Source organism: Astatotilapia calliptera, chromosome 16 (assembly GCF_964374335.1).
Source record: "Astatotilapia calliptera chromosome 16, fAstCal68.1, whole genome shotgun sequence".
In the NCBI taxonomy this organism is placed as follows: Eukaryota; Metazoa; Chordata; class Actinopteri; order Cichliformes; family Cichlidae; genus Astatotilapia; species Astatotilapia calliptera.
The window spans coordinates 28,873,634-28,886,754 of NC_137437.1; positions in this window are offsets into that span (position 1 = coordinate 28,873,634).

Below are 13,121 nucleotides of genomic sequence, written 5' to 3' on the forward strand. Positions count from 1 at the left end.
GCGGACGTCCTCTCTTTGCTGCTTTTAGTGGTTTAAAAAAACAGGAGCTGAGTGACAAGGATGCCCAGATGCAACAGAAGAAAAATGTTCATATGTCTTTTGTGCCCACAGCTGTGAAGCTAATGGCCATATTTTTTTTGTTCTTTCAGTGATATGATTGGATTGCTGACTTTTTTTCTAAAGCTGTATCATTTTGTCTTTACCAGTAGAGGAAATTCACTCAGCCAAAACAGATGAGAAGTCATGAAAATGGTATGAATGATGGGAAATTTTAGCATCTTTAGCATCTGTTCAATGACAATCGAGCTGACTCCATCTGCTGATGAAGCCCATGTGATTCACAGAATTGTTTCTGAAAGCCACAATAGTTGTGTGGCTATTCACAATACATTCAAACAAAAATCCTGTATATGAAAGAGAGTTCATGTCTTTCTAATGTCCAGCGGGGGCGACTCTCTGGGTGCAAAAAGACTTCCAACTGTATAGAAGTTGATGACAAATGGACCCTTCAGCTCACGTGATTTATGACTCCAGTAAACACTTTCCAGATGACTTCATGGTCTCAATTACAAGTTTGAAATCTTAGCAAATACACTCAAATGTTTAATTTGAAAATTATGGACTCGTTAATGTAAAAGAGAACATTACTGTGAGATTGTTAGCATATACAAGTATGTTTCACAGTCAGAGCCATCGCCTTGACATGTCTGGTTTCAAAACGTGAAGATGGCTCGATGCTTCACAACAACACTTTGCTAAGCAGTGAGTAAGGGTCAGGTGAGCGGAAGGAGCCTTTCTAAACAATGTTAGTGCTAAGTTTCTGAGCCTGGATATTCGTCTGTGAGCCGGATCACATTTTCCATCAGTTTTCCAGAAGCAGATGGCATTTGTTGTTTAGGATCATGTGATCAAATTTTCACTGATTTAACACCCCAGATATTTATATCCAGGGTCCTCTCTCACTTCTGTCACTGCCAAAATAAAGAGTGCAGCCTTTATGATGCCTCCATGACACACTTGTATATTATCAGGTACTTAAAGCATTGATATCATCAGTTATATGAAACAGTGTAACACTACACTCCCACTTTAACTATGCCGAAGGCAGAAAGAGCCAATGAGTGGTTATGAGTGGCCACTATAGCTATATTGACTGAGCCACTGTCTGTTTATATATAATGTAATAGCTCTTAATAGGCACCATACTGTTGTATTTTACCTGGCACATAACCAAAAATTGTTCTGGGACTTACCCAGTTTTCTGTGCGTCTGCACGAGTCCCCTGGGTGCTCGCATGCTTCAATCAGGGGATCTAATAGCAAACAAAACTTGCTGATCTGTTACTTTTTTGTTTAGCAGAAGAAGAATTTAGACCTTATAGATGATTCCACCAACCATTTCAAGTTATAGTAAATATCTCTGCTTCTGTTTCTGAGTTATGGCCAATATTAAATCCAACCTTGGACACAAAGTTTAATCATTTTACCCTTTAAGGAGTTCTTCTGAAATTTTGTTCAAATTATCTTATAAATTCTATAACATTCTTTGACCACTAGATTAGAGAAAATTCATCCTTGAGTCCAAGATAAAATTGAAAAATGCCCTGAAGGCCTTCAAAAGCATTCATAGGTATAAAATGGATGGCCAGCCTGAAAAACATGTCTGCAGCCTCAGCTGTCACTAAATGCAGAAATTAAAGCACTTCACACTGTCTTTGCAGACTTTGAGTTGTTATAGTCATATTTAGTCATATTATTGGCAGTTTGGATATATTTAATCCAAACTGCCAATAATAAAAATTGTTTAAAATACCTTGTGATTAAACTTTTTGTCTGTGGTGTTTTGCATGGTCATCAGTGTTGAATGCTAATCAGGTATTAAGACATGTGCATTCATTTGGGACAATTTTTTTGCTAATACATATTTGATGTTCTAATAAATAGTAAATTTAGTCCTTCTTTGAAAAAAGGAAAAAGTGTATAAAAGTGTATTTTTATCCCTGATGTTGTTACAATTCTATGTTGTCAGCAAATTAATTAAACATGTGACCATAACAACAACTATTTTTAGCTATTTTTAAGCTAATATTAAGCCAGCTAACGCTAGAGTCGTTTGTCCTAAAAATCTTATTAATCATAACAGTCCATTAAAGTTACATCCACCTCAAAGGAAGTTTCATTAACGTAAGGTAACACCAGCTAACAGAGGCTAACCGTGGCAGAAATAGCACTTATCCAAAGATAGTTCGGATATCCTCAAGTACTCTGGTTTATACAAACATCAGAAGTGAACTTCTCTGAGTCTTTGATTTGTATCGGACTCCTTTCACCCAGTTTTACATCCTTCTCCAGAGGAAATAGATATGGATGTTGAAAGCTGAGGCAAACAGAGGACAGACAGCTACCCAAACATGAAAAAACAGGGTCTGGAGTCACTCAGCTACTGTAGCTAGGATTATGCATTTGAATTGAGAAGAAAACAAAATTCAGTTGTCTGCAGGTCTGGTATGTTGTGATGATAACACAACTAAGTCACAGTCACATCAACCGTTTACACCACTTTCAAATTTTAGAAAACTTTAAATTATTAATTCTTAAAAACTTTAAAAACACATAGACGGTAACAAAGAGATGGAAGTAACTACTGTGACGTCGCCCACTGGTTTCCCAAGTCCTGCTTTGATACCTCAAGATGAGCATTTCCGCCATCGCCATCTAGTTTGCGGATGTGATGAGAAGGGGCGGGTCTTCGTGTGAAACCGCAGGCTCATTGGTGTTCCATATTCCAGTCTGGTAGAAATGGGCTTCACTACATAAAATTTGCTTTCTTCTGGGTTGTTGCTGAATTAACAAACTTTTTTGTTGCAATATAAAGCAGAGTGTTGAAATATTTAAAAGAAATGCTGACATCTAATCTGACCACTTGATTTAGATGTCACTATAGGACTTTATAGGGAAGTAAATCTATTATGCCATTAGTTATACTCTCAGACTGAGAAACATTAAAGAGAAATGAAGTTTCAGTTCCACATAAGAGCACTTTATTCACTGAGATGAAATAGTTGTAAATAAGTAACACATAAGGAACACAGTAACACACACCCACAGACACACACAGAACACACAGAAGATAACACTCCCACACACAAACCCACCACAGAGCAGCCGTCCTGTTACTGAAGTGGATTAGCTTCCACAATGCCATCCTTTATTCCCGATGGAATGTGACTTTTTGGGAAAAGAGGACCTCCACACCATACACCCCCCTCCTCCCTGCACAAGCCCTCCAGCACTACATCCACCAATCAGCTCTAACCTCCAACTATTTCACTTTTTAAAAACAATATCATCAATCAAGGCAGGTGGGCAGCTGTCAGGGGGCAGGAACGCCCCACTTAGCTGTCACATGGCGGCGATTATTGTGCTCATCGCGGGTAGCGGGGAGGGAGGGGACGTGGGTTATGACAGAGTCTGTTGTCTGTGCTGGCAGATCGATTAAGCCGTCCACAAACAACAACACAGACGGGCTGTTTTTGTCTTTTATTGACGTTCCAATTAAAACTGTATTAACTGTAAACTATGTTTTGGACATAAAGTATGAGTGGCACGACAGAGCGACCAGGAAGCTGATATTAAGATGTGCTATTGATCGGAGGAGCTAATTTAGAGGGAAATAACGACTATGTGTCATTACAGAGCAGAGCAGGTGAGGTGGAGCAAGGAGGGTTGTTTCTAATGACCAAATTGCTCCAGTAATGGCTCGTCTAACATAAATAGAAGTGCTTTCCAACTTTATTGGTGGACAGTTGTCTGTAGATCACCTGTGGATGTCAAGCATTTTAAAAGAGCGGATAAAGCTCCCATTGAGATTCTGCAGCAGCAGCATCAGTTTGATGCAACACACACCCCTAAAACAGGATTGAGGTCAAGTAAGCAGCAAGTGAAAGGAGTGAATCTTGTTAAAGCATTTTTAGCCTCTCTGCGCCCCTGCTGTGTGAGCAGGCTTTACCCACAATTCATCACTTTCACTTAGTTTGCGCTTTTTGCTCACATGGCGTGAGTCACAAAGAAAGGGAATAAAGAAATCATCCGTTTCACAGCCAAGAAAATGTGCCAGTTTAGCTGCAGAGTATGACGTATGTGTGCGTGAGCTAGCATCCTGGATCCTACACAGATTGTGTTAGAGGGCCATTGTTGATGGGAATGTAACGTGACTCACACATAATAAAAGAGTGTGACTTTAAATAAGAGGAAAGTCACACGTTCACAGACGCAAACAGAGTTTCCATCCAAATATAGGCAAAATTGGAGGCAACAAATCAAGAAAATCAAGATCCATTTGTGTTGAAATAAAAGGAGCTGCTGTCCCTGATTTTCACTGTAGTGCCATTTATAGCTGTTGGAGAAGAACGATGATGAACTTGAAATGAAGGAGTGTTTTGGGGGCATGTTACACTTTCCCTATTACTCAGAACTCCTTATTTAATGTATTTCCACTGCTTTTGCTTCTTTTGTTTCTTTTGGGTAGTAAGAGTTTAAAAAACACAGAAAGGAGAGTCTGACATACAGACAAGTGGCTGTTAGTCCACAGAATCAGTCAGGAGCCTCACTAGTTTAGGAAATGCTGTATGGTGTGATAATGATACTGTTAAGCTATGTAAAATAATACATGCAAAAGAAAACATGTTCTGAATCTCATTTGTTGTTGTTTTTAAGATAATGTCAACAGATATTTGGGATTCAGGCATTTTTTTGTAGTTTGATGTTGAATCATTTGTTAGCAGTGGTAGCTGCTGCTTTCCTGAAGTGCAGAGTAGGGTATGATGACCTCTGGAGAACGGCAGGGTGCTGTTTAGGGTCAGGTCCACTTTGACCTCTTTATTTGGAATCATGAAAATGAAATCTAACATTAGAAAAGTAGCATCGTCTGGTTTCTGAAACTGTTCAGAAAGATTTGATACTTTCTTAAAATTGATGATGTGCATTATCAAGTGAGCTGCTCTGAGAAGAACAGATTAGAGTCAAAGTTGGTGAAAAAAATGAAATATTACTTTATGGCTCCAAAAATGTGGATGTCATTTACATTGTGTATTTTGGGAGCCACACAGACAGAAACAAGTCAGAGTAAGCTTTGATGAATGAGTTTGTGAATGACTGCATGAACTTCAGAGTGTATACATATGGGCTCTGTGTGTGTTTGTGTGTGCGTTTCCCCGCCACCAGCGTCCAGCAGCGGGGGATCAGTGGACCAGATGTGTGTGATTTATGGCGTGGCAGAAGCTGCGGTGGCGAGGCCTCCAACGTGTTAGACATTATGAGCCACAGATGGAGACCAACGGCGTTCGCACCATCAGGATTCGACCTGCCCTTTCTTTCATCTACACTCACAGCGCTGTTTTTGCATATGTATGTGTGTGTGTGTGGAGTCGCACCCAATGATGACCTCGCTGTTGTATTTTCAACAGCATCTTCCAAAGTGGCGCTGGTCCATATGGCTATGGAAGACGCTGGGTGTTCATATGTCATCCGTGTTTCATCCACGACCTCGGAGGGCAGATGAGCTGAGAAACAGAATGGGGAGTTAAACGGGAAGAATAAGACAAAAAAGGCTAAAATGATATTCACGCGCACCTCATTATTCCCTAGAAATCTCATAATGTCAACTTAATGCCCCCAGATTTCTTCTAAGGAGGATGAAAGGGTGGGGTTGAGGGTTGGAGGGGCAGGATGTAGTCACTCAAACTGTCACCGGTTCTGATTAATGCTTTTTCTCCTCCAGGGCAACTTCCTCCTGCAGCTTCTCTCCATCCATCTATCTATTCCTCCACCCTGCTACCCCAGCCTCTATTTATTTGTCCTCCCTTCCATCCATCCCTCCATCCATCTCTCCATCCATCCATCTATCCTTGCTGTCATATTCATAAATCAGACCCCACATTGATTTTCCTGCCTGCCCAGAGGCAATCAAAAACTTTTCTTTTAATATGACTTAAACCATTGCGCCTTGGACTGGTGTGCAGCAAATTGATTTTCAAAGGCCTTGGCTTTTATTTTGTTAGCGAGTCGTTAACGGCAGATTTTAGAATTCAGCATAATAATCACAGATGGTGAGTTATTCAGATTTCAGCGTACTTACTTCTCTTTTTTCTCTGCTTAACACAAACAGCAGGAAAATGGTAGCAGGATGACAGCAGGAAAAAAGATATTGCACAAAATTACATTCAGCATTACAGCTGCTCATATTCTGTTTTAAAAAGAAGATATTGACCACTATGGGGCAAACTGTGAAAATGTGTTACATTTGTACTATAATTTAGACATTTTGAGCATGATTCATATAGCTAAACTGGAATTTTGTATTTTCTATTGATTTTTCTCCCCCAGAGCAAAACGGTACAGAAGTAAAAAGCCAGAGACTGTTTTTTTGTGCTTAACAGACACTGATTTTCTACTAAAAGTGATATTTAAATGAGAAATTAAGCTATGAGCTGTGGGTGCATCACACAGATGCACAGAACAAGCCACCTCCACTCAAAGACACCTGAATAGAAATCAGTGGGAGAAAACTGACATGCTAAAAGATGCATGAGTGCAGCGCGATTTCACAAACATTTCAGAAGAATTGTGAAACATTTCCATGCTTTAAAATGAAAGCTGTGGCTCCCTTCCAGTTTAGAGTTAAAGTAAACATCCAAGCTGGGTCCAAGATGACTCCTGCACTGTGGGGTTTGCTTTGTGTCAGGTATCTGTAATAAAGATGCTCCAAAAACATCCAACATCAGATCAGAGGGGTCCAGTTCACTGACTCCAATTAGCTGAGGGGTGGAAGTCAAACGGGGAGCTAGCAGCTTCAGCCACTTGTGTTTATAAGTCTTTATATAGATTGAAAAAATTAGAGTGTTATGATTCAAAGGGGGTGAAACAGCTACAGATATTTTCTGTAAAAACTTCATATAAAAAATAAGAAATATAATATAAGTAAAGATCTTCAGTTGTTAATGTCACATGATTATCTAATCATAAAAGTGCGACAGGGCCTTGAGAAAATAATTCTGGACCCCAATTTTTTTTATTATCATTCCTTTCATGCTGTGTTTCAGTGGTGCAATTTCCAGTCTTATTCTGTTAATCAAATTCTAACAAATGTCACAGCTGGCAGCTTTGCCCAGTTGGTAATCCAGCCTTGATGGAATTAAAGTAAATTAGAGCCTGTTCCCCTCTGCTTAGGGCCATCCTGATAGACTTCAAAATGAGTATCAGGATTCTAATCCATTCCTCAGACTGATATCCAAGCATCCTTTCACCGAGTTGTCTGACAGCGTGTCAGTCGGGTTAAATGACCACATGTTTCAGCACTGTGGCCGCCATGCAACACACCATCACTGCCACTTTGCTGTTTCCCTTCGCCCTCCTCCTCCTGACACGGTGAGGACTTGTGCATCCTAACCGTGTTAGGAGGAGGATTAAAGCCGCAGCGAGTCTGGAGCGCGAGCGAGGTAGAGGAATCGAGGAGACGCTAATACTGACTGACATAGAGGGAGGTTACAGACGAATAAAGAAAGGAAAAGAATGAGCGCATAGTCTTGTTGAACACAGAGGAAGTCGAGTGTGCGAGGGTTTAAAGGCACGGAGAAAGAGACAGATGAGGCTCAGACTCAGCTGACAGGTGTAATTGGAATCTAAAAGCTTAAACCTCCACAGCGCCGCCCCTCCCTCCCAACATATCCCACCAAAAGGAAAGAACAAAAACCATACAGCAGCTCTAGGCTGTGACCCCAGTGCTTCCTCCGCCTCGCTCTGTGACCCGGCATCTGCATCTCAAATCTGCTCAGTGACTACAGAGCAATGAAATCTGTGCAGAAGAGCCTCTGAGCCTCCTGACATGTGGTCAGTTCTTCTTTTGGTTGCTTTGTCAGATAAAGACATCTATCATGACACAAAGTCTTTTCTTTACAAACATACATCTAATTTCCATCAGCATAAACGGTCTCCTAGCCTCCTGTACCAAATCAGTGCGCTTTAGAAGACAGGTTTCCAGTCTCCTACAGCTAGCACCATGTTAGCAATACACTTTGATTTCTTTGACAGTCGTTTTAGAAAAGGAGAAATATGGTGTGAAATTTACATCTGTATTGGTACAGATACGTTTTTGTCAAACTCTTTTTTGCTTGGGACCAGTGCTAGCAGTACAGACGCTCGTAGAAATGTTCCTGGACATAATTTACTGGTTCAAATGGGACTAGTCAACTAGTCTAAAAGACAGAAAACACTAAAACTAATCAGTTATTGACAAGGATGAACACATTTTGTCAGGGTCCCTGTGTCTACCCGGCTGGCTCAGTGTGGCTACATGTGTTTTTGTTTTGATTTTGCGCCTGCTCTCTCTCTCCCTCCCTCTCTGTCCCTCCTGGGTGGAGCTCATCTCGGGCTCCCTGCCCTTGGCCCACGCACCTGTCTGCAATCACACACCTGAGCCTCGTTACCTGGCAGTTGTCTGGCTGCTACTTAGATGGCTGCTCAGTATCACTCCTTGCTGGACTGTTACTGTTAGTAAAATCCCAGCTAGTTTTGATCTCTTGTCTTCTTTGTGATGGTAATTCTTACCTCTCCTTTGTAAATAGATTTTCTTGGACCTGCCCCTGTTTTTCTGGACTGCCGTCCGTGCGCGTGTTTGGAGTAAACTCTATTGTCTGAAGTGTGGAGCAAGAGCGGATGACTGGAATGTGTGGAGCGTTTTCTCTCTATTTCATTCTTTGGTAATCAAATTGTGTTTTAAATATTGCTGAAATGTTCCAAACTTTGTACCCGCTGCAGACACACTATGTTAGATTAGTTTGCTATGTTAGACTAACATCAACAGGGTTAGGCCATCTTTCTTGGAGGCTGGAGTCCACACTCCTCTGCTAAGTGTGATAACATTACTTTGGTTGTGTTGACAGACAAACATTTACTAAATCAAAGTCCTGCAGAATCCATCATCTGCTCACTTTCAGCTTCCTGTCACAGAGAGAGAAGACACTTCTGTCTGGATGATGAGGGATCATCCATGGTCATTGGTACCTGTCCAATCAAGGAGACATTAATCCTTAAATTGATATCATGATTAGATTCATAATAAATTGAATTAAGTCAAGTTTGTTGTTTCTTCACGTTATAACTCTTGTTCACTTTTGAAGGGTAGACACTATCTATAAACATAGGACATTGGCTTTAAGCAGTCATTCTTTTTTTTTTTTCTTTTTTTTTTTGGCCTGTCCCGTTTGGCTCTTTTGCCATCAGAATTGTTGTCTAAAGGCAAAGAAAGATGCCCAACGGATTTACTTTACCAAATTGACCATCCCAGCCTTGCCATAATGGTCCATTTGATTCACCTTTTATTGTTTATTTTATTTTCACTTACTGAACATGGGACAGACTTGACTGGGGGAAAGAAGGGGAGAAAGAAAGAGGGAAAGAGAAACAGCTGAGAAGAGGGACGGGGGAGAAGGGCAAAAACCAAAAACCAACAGAATGAGCAGAAAAAGAAAAAAAAGAAGAAAAAAAGAAAAAAAAAGCATATATCAGTCACCTGGGTCACCTGCTAAAAAAGAAAACAAGCAGAAGAGAACAAGAGTAATAGAATAAACAACATCACAATGATATATGGGAATATGACAGTAAATACTAAATGTTAAACATTATTGTGCAGCACATAAGATCAACAGAACACAGTGTGCTTTGAGGTAGGAGCCAAAAAGGGTGTAGTTTGTGGGTGTGATCAACCGTGTGTACACCTGTGAACATGGACGCGCTTGTTTTTTGTTTTTTAAAAGGTTCCTTCATGTAATGATCTGCTAGAGGGTGTGGGGGGGCCACAGCCCCGTCCTCCAGGGCATGAAGCAGGTATGGAGCAGATCAAAACTCCAGACATCCAGAGGCCCCCAGAACACAAGAGACCAAGGAAGACCAACAGAGGGGCAGCCGCGCCACTGTCCCAGAAAGAGCTGAGGAGAGTCCCAGATGAGGGCTCACTCAGCAGCCGCGGAGCAGAAGCCAGGGGGAGTTGCAGTGACGCGCCCGTGAGCTCCGCCGGCAGCCAGCCGTGCCTGAGTGACCGAGCCCCAGGCCGAGAGGCCGGGGGCACCCCACCTCCGAAGTGGCCCGAGCAAGCCCCAAGGCTCCAGGCCCCGATAAGCGGCCGCCAAGGAGTGAGCCGGTGTGTACCTGGACGCCCATCCCCGGACACAAAGAACCACCAACGCACCGACGTCTGAGGGAGTCCGCCGCTGGCAGGGGAAGTGGTGGTAGGGGGAGATAGGCCTCCATACCTTGGAGGGCCTAAGATGTCCCCAGAGAGGTGGCGCCTGACACCCAACCTGACATATAGACACAGAAATACAGGCACACACAGATACAAACATCCATTCCCACCCTCATGCTCTCATATGCACTTACTCCACACTCAACCAACGTGGAGACAGACATAAAGAGACGCTGTACACACGATCACACTCCCCAAGCGTACTCTAAGCCCCGGGTCTAGGTACCCTTGCCCCTGGAGGGGGGGAACTGCACCCAGACCCAGGTGGTGTTACCCTTTTCCCTGCGGTGGGGGGAGGCAGACCGCCCCGACTCCGCAGCAGCAGGGAGGCCCCACACTCCAGACCACAGTCGGACGGCCAACTCCTCCTCCTAGCCCCCCCGCTCCAGCAGGTCGCAGAGAATGGGGGTGAGAGAAGACTCCTAACCTCCCTCCACCCGCTCATTGTAGTGTTGATGCATGTGTGTTCTAAGGTGCATTTAAAACCCAGGAGGGCATGGAGCTACCTGCCAGAGAGCAGCAGGTAAGCGCATAGTCCCTCCTGCTGGCCCTCAATGTCTACGTGTATTTAACTTTGAGAGGTGGGCAACGACGCCAGGGGTGGGGTGTACACCCTGATGGTACTTTGGATTCCGTGTATCGTGCCCACCCCCAAGATCCTATATGTATGTGTAATGAGAGTGTGAGTAATGTGAATGTCTAAGTTGTGGGATAAAATTGAGGCAGGGGCAGCCAGAAGGGGATGGGGGGGGCCTCCTCTGCACCCTGGTGACATACCCCTACTCCAAGGTCCTGCATGTGTGGGTGGTTGTGGTGGAGCGGGAAGAGGGGGGCAGCTGGAGATGGGGAGGGAAGGAAGGGAGGGGCAAGTGACCCCTCCCTGGGGCCAGCTCCCCCGCTGACCCCAGTAGGCACCCCCATACTCCGCGACCCACCAGGGAAAGGGGGCCCAGGCCCATCCAGACCGGGGCCCAGCGCAGCAGCGCCTCCCGGCCCCACAGAGCCCAGGACAGTCCACCCAACCCCACCACAGAGAAAACTGCACCCACCCCACCATCCACTCTTCTTCCAGACTACATAAGACAATAAACACCCAGGCTGAGATCTTCCTCCACCTCTCCTGTATCTCCCCCTCCTGTAGAGAGAGCCCCTGAGGAGAGGAAAGCTCCTGCAAGATGTGACAATCTTCCCCACCAGTTGAAGAGCCCCCCAGGTGGCTCGATGCACCAGCGGCACCCTGCTCCAGGGCTGGGCCCCCATGCACCCACCCGCCCACAACCCTGGCAACACACCAACCAGGACCCAAGCCCCCGAGGCCCGGGCCCCAGCCCAGAGACGGAGCGCCCCCAGAACCTCACGCCCATCCCGGACCCACCCAGGGGCAGCCAGGCTACCAGGTCAGTAACCCACGTCCGTCAGCACAGACCCTCCCCTAGTCCCGCTGCACGCAGCCGCGAGGAAACAGTCACCTGAGAGCCAACAGAGCCCCTAACCGGACATGACCGCTACCCCGGGTTGAGCCCCCCAAGGAAAATGCCTCCGGGGAACCCCCCGACGCCCTAAGCCTGTCCCTACCCCCACACCAATCACAACAGTGAAGGCGGGACCAAACTATGACCCCCCACCCCCACTAGGTGATGGAGCTGATCAAAGGAGCCCAGAGCGATTGATCTGATGTGGTGGCAGAGGCTGTATCAAGACTAATGTAATCTAATAGATAATTTCTATATTGGTTAGAATTAAGATTATTTTTATTTTTCCAGTTCATGAGGACTGTTTTCTTGGCTATGCATAGGGCAGTGAAAACCATATGGGCGATATTCTTTTCTGAAGTGACATTATCTAAGCTGCCCAACAAACACACTAAGGGGGAAGTTGGAATGTTACATTTCAGACACTTCGATAAGTCTTCACATATCTCGCGCCAAAACTTCTGAATTGGTGGACAGAACCAAAGAGCGTGGATATAATTGTCCGGTGAATTGGTTTGGCAGTGTGAGCAGTTGTTGGTAGACGTAAAGCCCATCTTGAACATCCGATGACCTGTATAGTGCACTCTATGTAATATTTTGTATTGAATTAATTGAAGACTGGGATTTCTAATTAGATGAAAGGTTTTTAAGCAAATCTGAGACCAGAAGTTTAGGTCTAAGTTAACTGATAAATCCGCTTCCCATTTTGCAATAGGAAGTGATATTGATTCATCTGTTTTAGAAAGCATTCTGTATATTTTGGATAGTAATTTGGGGGTTTTAAGAGTAAGAATTTGAACCACACTTGGTGGTGTTTGTAGTTCAACTTGACCCGGTTTAAATTTCTTTTTTACTATGGATTTAATTTGTTGATATTCTAAAAATCTTTTCTTGTTGATCCCTTATTGTGTAACTAGTCTGTCAAATGAAATAAATTCTGTTCCTTCTAGTATATGTTCTAAATATTTGATTCCTTTACCACTCCAATCTGAAAAGTTTATCATATTATTGTTTTGTAATATGTCAGGGTTGTTCCAGATAGGTGTACGTTTGCATGGGATTAATGAAGACGCTGTCAATTTTAGAAACTCCCACCATGCTGTCAGAGAAGCGCTGATGTTGATGCTTTTAAAGCATTCATGTCGTTGGATGTTTGAGCTGCAGTCATTCTTTTGCATTTTGTGCTCTAATGCACAGCAATAACAACGTAATCCCCTGGCCCATCCGGTCTCACCTCACGCCACACCGTTTGGGAGCTAGTTGTTCACAGCAAACTTTTTTTTCCCCACCTCAAACAGATGAAGTTGCACTGCTGTATCCTCTGATTATGAAACCGCTCAACATGTGTCC